At 47.4% G+C, this 18,090-nt stretch overlaps 1 long non-coding RNA gene across 1 annotated transcript; it reads left to right on the forward strand.

The window, feature by feature from the left end:
• Positions 1 to 66: 66 nt before the first annotated feature.
• Positions 67 to 14,874, forward strand: LOC131396989 (uncharacterized). Its single transcript, XR_009216710.1, has 3 exons — positions 67 to 311; positions 11,741 to 12,007; positions 14,210 to 14,874. It is a non-coding gene; the product is annotated as an uncharacterized LOC131396989 (long non-coding RNA).
• The last annotated feature ends 3,216 nt before the right edge of the window (positions 14,875 to 18,090 follow it).

Raw genomic sequence — 18,090 nt, forward strand, 5'->3', positions numbered from 1 at the left:
TCTGTCTGATCTTGGGGGGTTGGGGGTGGGTCACATGGCTTCCCTGAGGAGGTGACGAGTGAGTTTGAGCCGAGCCCTGAAGGTGTAAGTAGGTGAAACTGGAGTGGGTTGGAGAAGAGTTGCAGGCAGGGGAACAGCATGTGCAAAGGTCCTGAGTCAGAAGGGAGCATGGCCTAATGAAGTAGCAGAAGAAGGTGACATCTTCTGTTCTCCACCTGGAGTGGAGAGAGCAGTGGAGATGGGGCAGCGGCTGGAGGGGTCGCTGAGTGTGGTACAAGCAGGGGCCAGATGAAGCTGGGCTTTTAAACCAGGTAAAGATTCCTGGCCTTTATTGAACAACTGGTAAGCAGAGCAGAATGTCACTAGGTGTATCTTTTGTAAAGGACGCTCTGAGGCTGGTGCTTCTACAGTGTGGTTGCCTCTGAAAAATACCCAGAAGTACCGGTTTAAAAATCAAGGAGCACGGGGCCGTCCCGGTGGCTCAAGCGGTTAAGTGCGCGCACTCTGCTCTGGCGGCCTGGGGTTCGCCGATTCGGATCCCGGGCGCACACGGACACACCGCTTGTCAGGCCATGCTGTGGTGGCGTCCCATATAAAGTGGAGGAAGATGGGCACGGATGTTAGCCCAGGGCCAGTCTTCCTCAGCAAAAAGAGGAGGATTGGCAGATGTTAGCTCAGAGCCGATCTTCCTCACATACACACACACACACAAAACTCAAGGAGCATCCTGTTAAATGTACAGCTGAGCTCAGAAGAGAACCTGGGAAATCTGGGTCCATAGGTTTGAAGAGGTGGCTTCAAACCATAGATGCCCTGACAGTGTTTGCCAATACCAGAGACCTAAGGCCTTAGATTTTAACAGCTGCCAGGCCTTGGGCCAGGGTGTCGAGAGAGTGGAGGCCCCTGCATAAAACTTGGTCCCTTGAAGAGCTACCCCTTCAGTGAAAGAATGTGGTAGAAAAAAAGCTGATTGATACCATCAAGGCACACCTAGGAAACTCGTCCACCTCGACTTGGGCTCTGGGTGGAGGAAATGTTTCCCCAGGGAATTCATGACCAGAGGCCTTTCTTCAGGCCAGATTGGGGTTTGGATTGACCCTTGTGGAGTGTTCCAGGAAACCCCAAGCATAGAAATGAACGGAAAGTAGGCTCCGGCCGAAGCCAAGGAATCCACTCTCAGCTGGCTTCATGCAGAATTATAGCAGATTAAGATCAACCAAATTTAAGCTCACAATCGAAAACTACAAAGCACACCAAAGGATAAAATGATGAACTAGCATGGGCTACTAGTTCCCTCCTCCGAATTTAACCTTGGAGAAACTGAAAGAAAGAAAGAAGCCTGGCGGGCTAGCCCCGTGGCCTAGTGGTTAAGTTCAGCATGCTCTGCTTCAGCAGCCCGGGTTTGCGGGTTTGGATCCCAGACATGGACCTACACCATTCATGACCCATGCTGTGACAGCGTCCCATATACAAAATAGAGGAAGACTGGCACAGATGTTAGCTCAGGGCTAATCTTCCTCAAGCAAAAAAAAAAAAAAAGAAGCCTTGATCTGAGAAAAAATGTAAAATGTTGAGAAATTCCCGGGGACAAGGAGGTGATCTGACATAGTGTTCTGATTCCTCTCTTTGTGACAAATGACCCCAAACCTAGTGGCTTGAAACAACTGTTTTATTATGCCCACAGATCGTGTGGGTCAGTCATTTCGGCAAGTCTCAGCTGGAGGTTTCTTTGGCTTCTTGTAGTGATGACTGAGGTCACTCAGGTCTTCAGCTGGCAAGGACTGGCATCGAGGGACCCACATGACTTCACTCTGGTGGCTGGGCTGGGATGACTTGAAGACTAGGATTGCTGACTGGAGTGTGTACATGTGGCCTCCTCATGTGGCTTGAGCTCCCTCCTAGCATGGCAGCCCCAGAGTAATCAGACTCCTTACATGGCGGCTCGGGGCTCCACAAGCGTTTCAGCAGACAAAGCGGAAGCCCTCAGGAGTCGTGCAGCACCGCTTCTGCTGCGTTCTGTCAGTCTTTAGCAAGTCGCTAAGTCCAGCCACGGTTCAAGGCGGGAGGAGACATTGACCCTTGATGGATGAAAGTGTCAGAATTTGTGAATGTACTTTGCAATCACTGCAGGTAGGTGGGGGAGTAGATGGGGGAAGCGCCTTGGACTTTTTTGGATCCTCACTTTCACGTTGCCTTGGGTAGATGATCGCCTGAGACATCAGACCCTGTGGGGATGGTGGAGTCACATCAGGGATGCTCCAGATTCCTATTTTATTCATTGGGTTATAATATATTACCCTCATTATTTTGAGGCTCAAATTATCTCCAATTTGGCCAGTAGCATCCCATTCAAGCTGGCTTCCGTGTCCTGTTGGCATTTCTCCACCACTCTTTGAACAATTTCTTGCTCTCCAGCACAAGATGATTTGGGCTCATCTCATATTTTCTCTGCCCCAGCCTTGGAATCAGCCATCCTCTGCGAGGATCTCTGGTTCCTTTTAGTGGAAAATGGTGTTTAGAAGCCAAGATGTGGGTGCTGGGGGTGCTCATTGCCAGTGAGATGTTGCTAGTCCCAGGCCCTATCAGTGCACAGACCTCGAGGAAAAAAAAATATATATCTATCTAATCCCCACACCATACACACATTTTAAATAGCCTTTATTTTTAGAGCTGTTTTCGGTTCACCACAAAGGTGAGCAGAAAGTGTAGAGAATTCTCATATGCCCCCTGCCCCCCTGACACACACAGTCTCCCCCCATCAACATCCTCCACTAGAGTGGGACATTTGTTACAATTGATGAACCTACATTGATACATCGTTACCACCCAAAGTCCATAGTTTACATTAGAGTTCGCTCTTGTACATTCTATGAATTTGGACAAATGTGTAGTGTATAATAATGACATGTAGCCACCATTAACTCTAAACTATCCGTATCCTACAGAATGGTTTACTGCCCTAAAAATCTTCTATGCTCCACCTGTTTATCCCTCCCCACCCCAACCCTAATTCCAGGCAACCACGGATCTTTTTTTTTTTTTTTTCCGCTGGGGAAGATTCACCCTGAGCTAACATCTGTTCCCAATATTCCTCTCTCTCTCTCTTTTTTTTAAATGTGAGCTGCTGCCACAGCATGGATGGCCACTGACAATGAGGGGTGTGGTTCTGCACCTGGGAACCGAACCTGGGCCACTGAAGTGGAGCACACTGAACTTTAGCCACTAGGCCATCAGGGCTGACTCACAACCACTGATCTTTCTACCATCTCTACAGTTGTGCCTTTTCCAGAATGTCATATAGTTGGAATCATGCAGTACGTAGCCTTTTCAGATTGGCTTCCTTCACTTAATAATATGCATTTAAGTTTCCTCATGTCTTTTCATAGCTTGATAGCTCATTTCTTTTTAGCACTGAATAATATCCCATTGACTGGATGTACTGGTTTATTTATCCATTCACCTGCTGAAGGACATCTTGGTTGCCTCCAAGTCTTGGCAGTTATGAATAACGCTGTTGTAAACTTCCATGTGCAGGGTTTTGTGTAGACATAAACTTTTTTTTTGTTTTTGCTGAGGAGGATTCACCCTGAGCTCACATCTGTGGCCAGTCTTCCTCTTTTTTTGCTTGAGGAAGTTTAGCCCTGAACTGACATCTGTGCCCATCTTCCTCTATTTTGTGTGTGGGTTGCCGCCACAGCATGGCTGATGAATCCTCGCCCAGGATCTGAATCCACGAACCCAGGCCTCTGAAGCAGAGCATGCCGAACTTAACCACTACGCCCCATGGCTGCCCCCTCATAAACATTTTTTGTATTTCTTTATATTCCAATCCAACATCACAGGTTCATTCTAGTTTTCTCTAAAAGGGACTTTTAGAGGGCAAAATCCTACAAGTTTTGAAAGAACAGAAGAAGATGCCACAGCAGCAACACTTGGGAAGCTGGAAAACACACAGACGAGTGGTGGAGATCTCAGCAGTCCTGAGAAAAATGGATCACAACACAGAAGCTGGGAAAGCCGAGAACCAACCAGTTTAAGCAGCAAAATTCGCCCAAGTTTTAGGAGTTGTTTGAAACAGCTACAGTGGAAGCGGGGAGGCAAAAATAAGAAGAGTTGATTGAAAGTCTTTCCTAATGGCAAGTGAGGCACCCCCTCCCCCTGTGTTCTGGAAAAAGCCTGGGGCATCATCGTCTGGAGGAGATAAGAGAGGACACTGGCCTGGGGTGGGCAGACTGGTCCATTCTGGAAACGGGGATTGAGAGAATGGATGTACGTTGGTGACATCTCAAGCCCTCTTCCTCTCTCTGACCTACAACTGGAAAATGAAGAGATAGAGGCATAAGCTTCCTATGTAGAGCGATGGAGGAAAATACCTAAATAATTAGAAGAGTTGGCAGTTGCCCTGCATCAAGCTGTGCCAGCTCACAGCCCCACCCCCACCCCAGCTCCACGGAAAGTGCCTGCTTCCCTCAGCACGGCCAATGCAGCACCAGCAACGGGGTTTATCTCTGCTAATGTGAGAGGTGAAAAATGGTAGTCAGGGTGGTTTTAAATGGCAGGAAATGATATGAAAACCATAATGAGATGCCGTTTCACGCCTATCAGATTGGCAACATTTTAAAAGTCTAACAATACCGATGGTTGGTGTGGGGGTGGAACAACAGAATGTTTACACTCTCTGGGTAAGAATGCACATTGACATGAGTTCTGGGGGAGGCAACTTAGCCGTGCCTTGTGCAGCTGCAGAGGCACCCACCCCACGACCCAGAGCACGCTCTTTGTTCATAGAAACACTGGTAATGAAATGCCCATTAACAGGAGAATGAAGATATACAGTTTGGTATATTGATAGGCTAGAATGCTATACAGCCATGAAAATGAATTAACTAAAGGTACCAGTATGAACGTGGATAAATCCCTACAACATAAATTCAGAAGATGACAGCCAGTTGCAGAAGAGTATATGCAGGATGTCATCCCTCATGTAAAGTGAAATAACAAGCAAATGATCAGCATGGATTGTTGGGTTTATAAGCACGTGCCCTATAAATTTCATAGAAAGCAGGAGCAATGAAATCCTCCCAAATCAGGATATTGGTTGCTTCTAGTGGGCAATGGAGAAGGGTGTTATCAGGGAGGGATAATTAGCAGGTTTCACCTAAACTGGTGTTGTTTTGCTCTTGAAGTGGCTGGTCAAGATGGGCGTGTTCATCATATTGTTCCTTGTAGCATTTGCATGTCTTAAATATTTCATAATGCAAATAAGAAATGAAGGTAGGTGTCCTGGGCAGAGGGAACAGCAGGCGTAAAGGTCCTGAGGTTGGAGGCTTGGAGAGCAGAGAGCCGGGATGCAGGGGGTGAAATGTGATTGGAGCAGTCAGCAGGGGCCAGACCAGCCATGGAGCCCCCCTAAGAATTCTGTTCCTTTCTCCTGAGAACCATGAGGAGTCCTGGAAAGAGTTTAAGCAGTAAATTACACGATGAGATTTGCTGAAATGATCATTTTGGCTACTAGGTGAAGAGCAGATGGGAGGAAGAGTGGGGCTGGTAACCCAGTTGGGAGGATGGTGCAAGGATCCAGGTGAGGCAAAATGGCGGCTTGGACTGCCTTCCAATCTTGCCAGGAGAAGGGGTATGGAGACAAGTGGATGGAGCCAAGAGCTGTCCAGGAAGTGGAGTCAACAGAGCGGCTTGTGGGTGAGGGAGGGGAGGAATAAGTCAGGGACAACTCCTAGCCTCCTGGCTTGGGCCCCTGCATGGATAGAGGTGTGTATTGGTTTCCTATTGTCGCTGTCACAAATTACTGCAAACTTAGTAACTTAACACAGATTCATTATCTTATAGTTCTGGAGGTCAGAAGTCCTAAATCATGGTGTCAACAGGAGTGCCTTCCTTCTGGAGGCTCTAGGGGATAATCCATTTCCTTGCCTCTTCCAGCTTCGGGAGGCTGCCTGCATTCCTTGGCTCATGGCTCCTTCCTCTGTCTTCAAAGCCCACAGCACCTTCAGCTTCCTCTCAGTCTCTGCTGAGGTTGTCACATCGCCTTCTTCCTTCCGTCAAATCTCCCTCTGCTTCCCTCTTACAAGTACACTTGTGATTACATTTAGAGCCCATATGGATAATCCAGGGCAATCCCCCATCTCAAGATCCTTAACATGATCTTAGCTGGTCTCAGATCCCTCTTCGCTCTAGCTCTGGCTAAGCCCTTGCCCAGCTCTGGTCTGCAGGGAGAATGCATGCTGGCTGAGGGCAACTCAGTTCCTGCTTCTTGAGGTGGTGGAGCCCCGTGGTTCAAAGCATGGCCTCTGGAGGCAGCCTGCTTGGGTTCATGTCTGAGCTTTGCCACCTCGGAGCTGTGTGACTTTGGGAAAGTTACTGAACTTCCCTGTGCATTAATTTCCTTATCTAGTGTTATGAACTGACTTGTGTCTTCTCAAAACTCATGTGTTGAAGCCCTAGCCCGCAGTCCCTCAGAATGTGACTGTATTTGGAGACAGGGCCCTTAAAGAGGTGATTAAGTTCAAATGAGGCCATGAGGGTAGCCTCTGATCCAATCTGACTGGTATCCTCATAAGAAGAGGAAATTTGGACACACAGAGAGACACCAGGGGTGCACGCATGAGGAAAGACCATGTGAGGACCCAGCGAGAAGGTGGCCATCTGCAAGCCAAGGAGAGAGGCCTCAGGAGGAACCAACCCTGCCGACACCTTGATCTCAGACTTCCAGCCTCCAGAACTGTGAGGAACAAATTTCTGTGTTTAAGCCGCCCAGTCTGTGGTATTTTGCTGTGACAGCCCTAGCAGACTAATACATCTGTTAAATCAGGATAAGAATATTATCCAGCTCCTAGGGTTGTTATAAATGTGTCAAGTGCTTAGCACATAGGTAGGGCCGCCATTCATTTTATTCAGTGTACTAGGTGTTGGGAACACAGTGAACAAGCAGACTGTTTGGGTTATCTCCATGACAAGACACCCTGAAACTTAGTGAATGAAAACAACAGCATCCATTTATTGTTTGTCCTGGGTTTATTGGCCTCAGCTCGGCTGTTCTGCTCCACGTGGTGACAGCTGGGGCTGCAGTCATCCAGATGCTTGACTAGACTTGAATGCCCCACATGGCTCACTCCCGTGGCTGTTGGCTGGGAGCTCCACTGGGGCATCAACCAGAGCATCTCGGTCCCCTCCTTGTGGCTCCTCTATGTGGCAGCTGGGCTGTAGGAGGGGGCGTTCCAAGTGCATGGAGAGCAGACACTGCAGATATTTTAAGACCAGCCTCGGAAGTTACACAGTGCCACTTCCGTCCCATTCTGTGGGCCAAAGCAAGGCCATGACCAAGGCTAGATTCTACGCCGGAAGGCACACACAAGGCAGGAATCCTGGGAAAAGGAGTTCATTGGAGGCCATCTGTGGAAACTGGTCACCACACAGATGAAGATCCTTGCCTCACGGAGCTCACATTCGCTTAGGGCTTTTTGATAGAAAGCAGGGCTCAAGCCATGTGGGGGCGATACTGCCATCCTGTGGAAGCAGGCGAGGTTCCGGGAGCCTTCTTCAAGGGCCCCACAGCTTAATATTTTTCTCTCCCCTTCTGCACACTCAAAGTGCCTTTCAGGTGAAGGAAATTAACACTTATTTCACCAGGCTGTCTTTATTTTTTATTTATTTTTTTGTGAGGAGGATCAGCCCTGAGCTGACCTCCATGCCCATCCTCCTCTTTTTTTTTTGCTGAGGAAGACTGGCCCTGAGCTAACATCCGTGCCCATCTTCCTCCACTTTATGTGGGTCTCCTCCACTTTATGTGGGTCGCCGCCTCAGCATGGCCCGACAAGCGGTGCGTCAGTGCGCGCCCGGGATCCGAACCCGGGCCACCAGCAGCGGAGCATGCCCACTTAACCGCTAAGCCATGGGGCCAGCCTGGAGTTGTCTTTATTTTCAAAAAAAGAAGAACTTGTTATTTTGAAACTTTTAGACTTACAGAAAAGTTGCAAAAATTGTACCGAGGTACCTGCATAACCCTTCACCCAGCTTCCCCTAATGTTAGCATCTTACGTAACTATATTCCAATTAGCGAAGGCAAGAAATTAACATTGCTCCCATACCATTGAGTAAACTCCAGATCTTAGTTGAATTCAGCAGTTTTCCCATTCCTGTCCTTTTTCTGTCCCAGAAGCCAATTCGAGATCCAACATAGCATTTAGTTATTCTTTCTTCTGAATTTCCTCCGATCTGTGACAGCTCCTCAGTCTTTCCTTACCTTTCATGGCCTTGGCACTTTTAAAGACTATTGATCAGTTATTATGTGGAATATCCCTCAATTTGGGTTTGTCTGAGGTTTCTCTGTGATTAGATTAATGGTGTGCATTTTTGTCAAGAGTACCACAGAAGTGATGTTTTGCGCCTCAGTGCACTATAGCCGGAGAGCATAATGTTATGTCCTATTATAGGTGGTATTCACCTTGATCACTTGCTTAAGGTGGTGTCTGCCAGGTTTCTTCAGCATGAGGTTACTGTTTTTCCCATTGTAATAAAAAAATCTCTTGGGAGAGACACTTTAAGACTATACAAATATGCTGTTTCTCTTCAAACTTTTACCCACTGATTTTAGCATCCATCAGTAGATATTGCCTGCAATAGTTAATACAGTAGTGTTTGATCAGGCAACCTTTTAAATCTTTTGTTTGTGACATAAATTATGTGTGTGCTGGGGGGTTGGGGACATCTGGATATTTCTATAGGGGAGGAGGGACTTTCCTTCTACCCTCGTAGATTCAATGGTTGGGTCTTCGAAATAAACTGACAACAGACAAATTAAGAGGAGAAAAGGCATAGAAATTTATTAATTTTCAATTTTATGTGCACAGGGGTATCAGAAAAAAAGTGAATACTCCAAAAAGCAGTGAGATTTGAGATCTTATATACCATCTTAATAGGGGAAAGGGAGGGAGAGAGGCCACTTATGGGAGAACAATGATTTTTATAAAGATAAAGGGGCCCTCAGGGGAAGATGGGAAAGTTGATAGTTTGTGACAATGTCTGTCTGGGTATGGTGTCGACTTCTAGTCTCCTCTCCTGGGATAAGAGTCAATCTTCCCTGGTTGATAAAATTTCGGGGGAGGCAATTTATGGCAACTGAATTCTTATTTTTCAGAGGATCTATTTTTAGGCAGATAAGGGGAGTTCAGAGAAAGCCTCTCCCACATTTTTTGGTTCTCAAATGTCTTCAGCTCGAAATAATCCTCACGCCAGTGTGGCAGATTTGGATCTCCTATATTTCCCCCGTCTGAAACTTTGCATAAAGTTTCACATATTAAAAGTAGTGGAGAGAAGATTCCGGTTAGTAACTGAGGTGGCTTTGTCCTTGGCATATTGAAAAAGGAGTCAGGGTTAATAGGAGCAATTTACAGTTTGAAAGTGTGGAAATTAATAAAAGAAACCTTGACTAAATTGGAGTGGGGGAGGCCTGTAGGGGAGCTCTCATGCTCTATCACACATCTGTCAATTACACCAAACAGGAAGAGACAAAGGTTTGCATCTTCAAGAGGAAGTAAAACTACTTCACTACTGAAGGAAGACTTCTCTCCCCGCTTGGCAACAGCTCCGCCAATGAGAAACGGCGCAGCCCAGCCAATGAAAAACTGCAGCTCAGCCAACGAGAAGCCGCTGCCGCCCTGAACTGTCACTTTCCCCCAATGGACTTTCCTTTAGAGCAGCCCCTCCCTACTCCCCCTTTTTCTCTGTTAAAGCAGCTCCCCTCCTTTGTTTTCTGGGTTTGCCTGTGGTTTAGTCACAGCACGCACCTGAATTGCAGTTCTTTTGGCTATTCCCAAATAAACTCGTTTTGAATTTGAATCAGGTGAATTTGCTTTCTAAGTTGACAAAAGGGAGCCCACAGCGAAGAATCAGAGAGAGAACAGGACAGATTGAGACGGGCGGTTTCCAATCAGCCTTTCAATAAACAGGAGAAAAGGGGAAACTTTCATTTAAGAAGTCAAAGGCATTTTGTTTTGTTTTGTTTTCCCCCTGCTCTGGGAAGAGGAGTTCAAGGGGAGAAGAAAAGGAAAAAATTAAAAAGGTGGAGACGAAGTTGTTGATCTGTGATCTTGGGGGAAAGTTGTCACTTCTTGGCATCGTCTGCTTCAGGAGCCTGGGAATTTGCTCTGGAAATCCTTCGTCTGACGTCACCTGTAAGGAAGGTCTTCCAAGCGTCCTCGGAGGGCTCATCTAGGTCCAGTTTGGCGTGGCTTGCGTGAATCCAGCAGGATGTCTCTTTCATTCTGACGGCAGTGTAGGTGGTCAGCAATGCTTTGTAAGGTCCTTCCCAGCAAGGTGACAGTGCGAGCTTTCTTCTAAAAACCTTGAGGTACACCCGGTCTCCTGGTCGAAAGGGATGATGAGGCTTGTTGGTCGGTGGAGACCTGTCGACAACACGCTCCAAGTACACCAGTTAATTCTTGCATATAGCCTGTCATCGCATCAAATTGCTCACTCGGGTCCCCATGATGCTCACCCAGTGCAGGAACGGAAGGTTCAGAGATGCCAGTAGACATGGGGCGACCAAAAACTGTTTTGGAAGGAGTTAACTTGAGTCGCCTATTTGGAGTATTCTGGATTTTTATAAGGACCAAGGGTAATGCTTCTGGCCATTAAAGTCCAGTTTCTTGACAGATTTTTCCTCAACTCCTTTGGATGTCAAGATTGAGGATGTTAGGAGACATGAAATTATCATGAGTACCCCAGAGTTTTTGCAAGCAAGTGGTTTGTTCCTGCTGTATTTGTTTATATTTATTTACAGTAGTCCCGCCTTCATCCATGGTTTTGCTTTCCGAGGTTTCGGTTATCCACAGTCAACCACGGTCTGAAAATATTAAATGGAAAATTCCACAAATAAACAGTTCATGTAAGTTTTAAATTGCGTGCCATTCTGAATAGCATGATGAAATCTCAAGCCATCCTGCTCCATCCCGCCCCGGATGTGAATCACCCCTCTGTCCAGTGTATCCACACTGTACACGTTACCGCCCATTAGTTACTTAGTAGCCATCTCGGTTATCAGATCGATTGTCACAGTATCACAGTGCTTGTGTTCAAGTAACCCTTATTTTACTTAATAATGGCCCCAGCGCACAAGAGGAGTGATGCTGGCAGTTCGGATATGGCAAAGAAGCCGTAAAGTGCTTCCTTTAAGTGAAAAAGTGCAAAGTTCTCAACTTAATAAGGAAAAAAATAATCTTGTGCTGAGGTTGCTAATATCTACAGTAACTTTTATTACAGTATATTGTTATAATTGTCTTATTTTATTACTAGTTATTGTTGTTAATCTCTTACTGTGCCTACTTTATATATTTTTTTTGTTTATTTATTGTTCCCCCAAAGCCCCAGTAGACAGTTGTAGGTCATAGCTGCACATCCTCCTAGTTGCTGCATGTGGGATGCGGCCTCAGCATGGCCAGAAAAGCAGTGTGTCGGTGCGCACCCGGGATCTGAACCCGGGCCGCCAGTAGCGGAGCGCGTGCACCTAACCGCTAAGCCACGGCGCCGGCCCTGTGCCTACTTTATAAATTAAACTTGATCATCGGTATGAACATATAGGAAAACATTGTATATAGAGGGCTCCGTACTATCCGCGGTGCAGGCAGCCAATGGGGGTCTTGCAATGTATCCCTCACGGATAAGAGGGGACTACGGTATTTATTTGTTTGTTTATTTCCACTCTTCCTTGTTCTGATTCAATCCATAGGGGAATGCCCAACTGAGGGATAGCCTCAGTTATTCATTTCTTTCCCGCTGTCATGGCGTCGACCCATCTAGTTGGATAACATTGAGTCCATCCACTGAGCACGTAGACAATCGGCAAACGGCGGGAATAGCCTTAAGCTGGAAGTAAATCTATGGAATCCATTTGGAATGCTCTGAGGGGCGGTGTGGCCCCTGGAGGATTTCCTGAGCTATGCTGTTCTCCAGAGACTTGGTGAGATTCACAAGCAGTGCCTTGGGAGATACTTTGGTAAGACATTTTGTGGGTACCAGGGTGGAACCAATCGTCCTTTAGTTCCTCCGCTCTCCCCCATCTGCACGCAGGTCCCATCTGATGGGAGATGAGTCCAAGCCAACAGGTCAAAGGAAAGGGGCCACAGGGGCGCAATGTATCATCCGCCCGATAGTGTCTGGCACCCGTTTGTATCATTTGTGTTTTTCAGATTGTGGGGCATTTGCCTGACTGTTAAAAATATCGGTCAGGGATGAAGGCAGGTTTATACATTGGGTGGAGAAAGGATAAGGGGTCCTTTATGGGCTGCGTGATTTACCAGCCTCATGAGCCCTGTCCTTCCCTAGAGATACAGTGTCAGTCTCCTCCGTGTGGACTCCACAGTGAACAGTGGCAATGTTGGCAGGGAGGTGAACAGCCTGTGACAGGGCAGCAATGATGTCCCCTTGGAGATACGGCTCCTGGCAGAGGTCAAGAAACCACGGGATTTCTGGCTGTGCCAGCAGCCTGGCCAACTCCAAAAGCATATCTAGAGTTGGGGGAAATGGTGGCAGTGTTTTCCGTGCCAGTGTTCAAGCTCTAGTATCAGCTACGAGCCCAGCCACTTGGGCTGACTCTATAGTGGGCGAAGAGGATGCCTCAGTGTGTCATGTGGGGAAATGATGGCACGACCAGTTCTTACGTTTCCCTGGAAATCTCATCTACAGGAGCCGCCACAAAACGGCAATGAGTCTGGGTTGTCCGGGGGGTGTGTAAGAGGTCCTCTCATGGCTCTGAGACCATTCCTTTTTTTTTTTTTTTATGCTGGGAAAGAGTTGCCCTGAGCTAACATCTATTGCCAATCTTCCTCTCTTTTCTTCCCCCCTCCCCAAAGCCCCAGCACCTAGTTGTGTATAGCTGTAAGTCCTACTAGTTCTTCTATGTGAGTCACTGCCACAGCATGGCAACTGACAGATGAGTGGTGTGGTTCTGCGCCTGGGAAGTGGACCCAGGCTGTCGAAGTGGAGCACACCAAACTTTAACCGCTAGGCCATCAGGGCTGGCTCTCTGAGACCATTTCTGCGATTGCAAGGCAGTCATGTGGATGGAGCGGGCTCTCCACCGTGAAGGAGGGATCCTGGAGTAACCAGAGGGAAAGAGTTACTGCGATGTAAGATGATGGAGCGGTGGGTTAATAGGGCCTGCTCGTAGGTGATCTCTTACGAACCTGTAAGAGAGCAGACACAGCATCGGAGCACGGAGGTGACTGGGGAGCCTAATGTGGGAGCACCAGCCTTGTCAATTAGGGCGGCAGCTGGGGCCACTGCACGAAGGCATGGGATGCCACAGAGTCTAAGTGACATGAGAAATATGCCATAGGACGTATCTGAGAGGCAAAAGATTGTCCTAGAATACCTGCAGTAATTCCACCATCTTGATGGTGATATAGGTGAAAAGCTCTGTCAAAATTAGGTAAGCCGAGAACTGAGGGTGTGGATAATGCTCATCTTAAAGTCTCAAAGGAGGTTAATACCTCTGAGGGCCAGGAAGTGGGCTCTGAGTAGCATCTGGAAGGAGAACGTGTAAAGGTTTAGCAAGGGCAGCAAAAACAGGAATCTAGGCGGCAGTAGCCAGCTGCCCCTGGAAATTTACACAGCTGCGTTTTTGTTTGGGGTAGAAGGATGGACAGAATTGATTCAAGGCATCCTGGGGTGAGTATTTGAGTGTCCTGAGATAGCTCGTGTCCTAAGTAGAGGACAGTGGTTTGCACCCACTGAAGTTTAGATCTGGAGGCTTTATGGCCTCGTTCAGCCAGTGCCTTAAGGAAAACAAAGGAGTCTCTAAGAGCACCCTGCCTAGTCGAGTTACAGAATGAGAGGTCATTAATATATTGAACAAGGGTGGGGCCTGGGCTAAAGTCTCAGTCAGCTTTAAGGACTTGGGAAAATATCGAGGGAGACTTGCAACATCCCTGACGTGTGCGAGTCCATGTTGACAGTCTCCCTCTAAACATAAATGCCAAGAGAAATTGCGAATCAGGATATGATGGATGGGAAAGGAAGCTAAGCAGAGGCCGATTCCTGTAGAGCAGGCTGCCGTCTGCAGGAGCTGAGCGTGAATAGTGGCTGGGTTAGGGACTGCAGGGTGGCGAGGAATTACACGAGTTTACAGCACTTGGATCTTGTACATGCCGGTAGATTTGATTCCCTTTTGAGCCAAACTTCCTTTCTTTTATTACAGGCGAGATTGGAATATTGTGGGGTGAGGAAGCGAAGATAAGAACACCCTGGTGTAAAAGAAATGTCCATCGCGAGGTCAGTTCCTTCTTCTGCATTGTGAGAGGGATGCCAGCCCTGATATCAGGTCCCTTATGTTAAACCCAGCGTGGATGGGGTTAAAACCAAATGCACTCATTCCCTCTCCCTGCTTCTCTAAGTCACATTCATATGTAAATATCGTTTTTTAAACCTTTGTATCCCTGAACTTTACAAGGCAAATAGAAGTTACTAATTGTTAAAAGCCCAGGTGACCTCAAGCTGGGCTCACACTGAAGTTTCGGCTAATGACCAGTTCTTGAGGTTTGTTACAGGGAAACTGATATCCAGAGAATATGAAGAAGGTAAAGCTTCTCAGACGTCAACTCCTTAGCTTCCTGGCTCCAGAATCCACCCTCCACCACAGAGACAGACAACCAAGGACACCCCCACCTGTGATTCCCCTATCCCACCATCCTCCTCCCTGCCAGTGGCCTCGCAAAGCCAAAGGCAGGCTGGTGAGAAAGCACCAACCAGCAGGCAGCCGCATTCCTCTCGACCTTTAAAACCCCATGCCTCCCATCCTTCGGGAAGACAGGACAAATTTGAGAGCTCTCATCTCCCGGCTGATGTCACCTGAAATAAAAACTCTTTCCTTGTCATAAGCCTGGCGTTCCAGTTTTATCTGGCCCCTCTTGTGTGGCGGGTAAAGAACCTGTGTTTGGGTCCGGTAACAAGAGCACACTTGTGTGTGTGTGTGTGTGTGAGAGAGAGAGAGAGAGAGAGAGAGAGAGAAAGAGAGAGAGAGAGAGAGAGAATAAGAATTGGGCTACCAATGGGAGAGGTTCTTTCTTTCCCAGGCAACGCATATGGGTTCTGCTCTTATTAGCAATCTAGCCCTATTTGCATATGAGGCCCCAAAACTAATCGGGACATATTTTAAGGGTGGATACTCTTCAGAGGAATTTAAATCGAGATGGGTCTCCATTAGGGAAAGTAGGATGTTTGAGGTTTGGTTTGAGGGCAGGGACATTTAAAAAAGCACTTTTTCTTATGTTGTATAATGGCATTAAATTTACATAACACATCTCTACCTAAAAGATTTGCTGGTGAGGAATCGGAAACTAGAAAGACACGGCCTGAGAATGTCAGGGTGGCCTGAGATGGAGGCAATAGAACAGGCTGCCCAGAGACTCCACAGCTTGAATGGAATTAGAGGTGAGGGGCAGAGAGGAATCCTCCGAGCCGATGGTAGAAAAAGTTGCATCAGTGTCACTTAAGAAATCCAGTCCCGGGGCCGGCCCGGTGGCACAAGCGGTTAAATGCACGCACTCCACAGCCGCGGCCCGGGGTTCACTGGTTCGGATCCCGGGCGCGCACCAACGCACTGCTTGTTCAGCCATGCTGTGGCGGCGTCCCATATAAAGTGGAGGAAGATGGGCACAGATGTTAGCTCAGGGCTACTCTTCCTCAGCCAAAAAAAAAAAAAAAAAAGGAATCCAGTCCCGACCCTCTATTTGAATTTGATGGTGGGTGCTGAGGTGTGACTGAGGGTTGACTGACTCTGTCCTTGGTGGGGAATTGCCCCACAGAAGGGGCAAAACGGACTCTCTGAGTGGGCTAGGGTCTAGGGAGATTGTTATTTAAGCTCTCCTTTTAATAAAAATAATAAGAATTGTTCACCTATTGAAGTATATGGGGAAGCCATTCTGGTTTAAATCTGATCCAGCCTAAAACTTGTTTTTCCCGGAGCAGCCTGATTTACAGCCCACCAAACATGCACAGTACCTCTGCTTCAAACATTTTCCCGAAGCAAAGAATGCACTCGTTAAAGACAGGAATAAATGTCTCTCCCTCTCTCTGACACTGATACCAGTACTTCTTGGAAGATAAGCTTTTCTTCCCAGAGAACCAAGGTCAAGTTGATCAGCTGTGTGTGTGCTAAAGGGCCCCAAAACATCACCTTGTGACTTTCGGGGGGAAAATGATATTCCTGTCAGGCTTGGTGTATGTTCTCTGCTCTGAAACGGTATATAACCGCTCTGTAGACCACGCTTCTCCAGAGCCCCTTCTTCCTGGTGGAGACTGCACTTCCGGTCTAGCCCTCAGCTTGACTCAACAAGTATCACTCTATCTTTCCTGTCTCTAGATCGGTTATTGATTATTTGCACTGACACTTCCTTTGAGGTACAGAACAATGGTTCGCCCAATATCTCGGCTCTTCACAGTATCTGCAATCATCTTGAAACAGCAGTTGAGCTTCTGCGGTTGGCGAGAAAAATGGGTGGACTCTGAATCACTCCGAGAGTCAACTTCTGTTTTTCTGAAGACTCGACTTGCAAGGCCAGAGCTGTTGAGTTTAATTCCTTTTTCCTCCCGCTTTCCTGCAAGCTGTTCTCAAAGAATTGAGAATCAGTTTCTGTAATAACACTGAGAGATTGTCCAGCCCAGCCAACTCCACTATTTTGGATTTGCCTCTTTATATCAGGGAGAAGATTTCCAACTAAAGCAGAAATGAAGAGATTTCTATGCTCTGGGGCTTCCAGGTGTGATTCAGCTTGTCTGTAAAGCCTGTATAAGGCGTCCCACAAAGGCTTGGGGGTGCTTGCCTTCTTTCTGAGTGCACAATTCCACCCGGGGCCAGTTCACTTTTGGAGGAAAGATGTCTAGGATCGCTCCGTTCGGGCCTTGTCTATCGGCCTCCGCCTGAGTCATTTCCTGGTGTCGACTGAAATAAAGATTCTGGGCAAAGGTTAGTTAAATGAGTCTATTTTGTAATCAAGATGAGAAATTCGAATCCCAGGAAACAGTCCAACAGAGTGCTCTACAGAGCTGCTCCGAAGTGTGTGGGTTGAGGTGCAGCTTATATCTCTTTCACAAAACAGTGCACGTGCAGGGAAGAGGAAAAAAACTTACAATCAGATTTCATATGCATCAAAAAAGGGATAGAGTGAACCTGGGCTTTTCTTTAGATTATACATTAAAGATAACATAAGAAAACATCCCCTGGTTATGTAACTCTGGGTCCCCCAGGACCAGTTCAGCTGACCCCATCTCTTATCAACAGAGTGATTGAAAATTGCCTTTCAGAGAATGTGCAAAGTCACGTAGCCAGAGCACGTGCAGAAGAAGAAATTGTGACCTGAAATGACTATGGAACCAAAGATCCTCCTTCCCCCAGAACCCAAGGACGGGGATATGACTGGAATTTGAAAGTCGGACTCTTAGGGGCTGGCCCTGTGGCGTAGTGGTTAAGTGCGTGTGCTCCGCTGTTGGCGGCCTGGGTTCGGATCCCAGGCGCGCACCAATGCACCGCTTGCCAGGCCATGCTGAGGCAGCGTCCCATATAAAGTGGAGGAGGATTGGCACAGATGTTAGCCCAGGGCCAGTCTTCCTCAGCAAAAAGAGGAGGATTGGCAACAGATTTTAGCTCAGGGCTGATCTTCCTCACACACCCACACCCACACACACACACACACACACACACACACACACACACAAGTCGGACTCTTATCAGAAGCTGGGGGTCCCTCATTCAGGAAGATCCGGTGTTAAAATTCCTTCCCTACTTCATCACAAAGGTTTAAAACCTTCTCATAAATGTTTGAAGCCCACCAGTTAAGACTTGTCCCACCAGTGTTTTCGTGTGCCAGCCTGTTCTCCCTCATCTCTTAAACTTTGCCCCAAATCCTGAATCCGGGAGACAGATCTGAGGGCACATACTCCCTGTCTCCCTGCAGGTCGATCTCGAAGAATAAAGCGGATCTCTTTTCCCAAAGGCTGCCGCCATAATTAATTGGCTGCTTGTGCGCATCAGGCAAGAGAACCCCAATTTTGCGCAATAACAGCTATACATCAAACGAGTTC

Source organism: Diceros bicornis, chromosome 34 (genome assembly GCF_020826845.1).
Source record: "Diceros bicornis minor isolate mBicDic1 chromosome 34, mDicBic1.mat.cur, whole genome shotgun sequence".
NCBI lineage: Eukaryota > Metazoa > Chordata > Mammalia > Perissodactyla > Rhinocerotidae > Diceros > Diceros bicornis.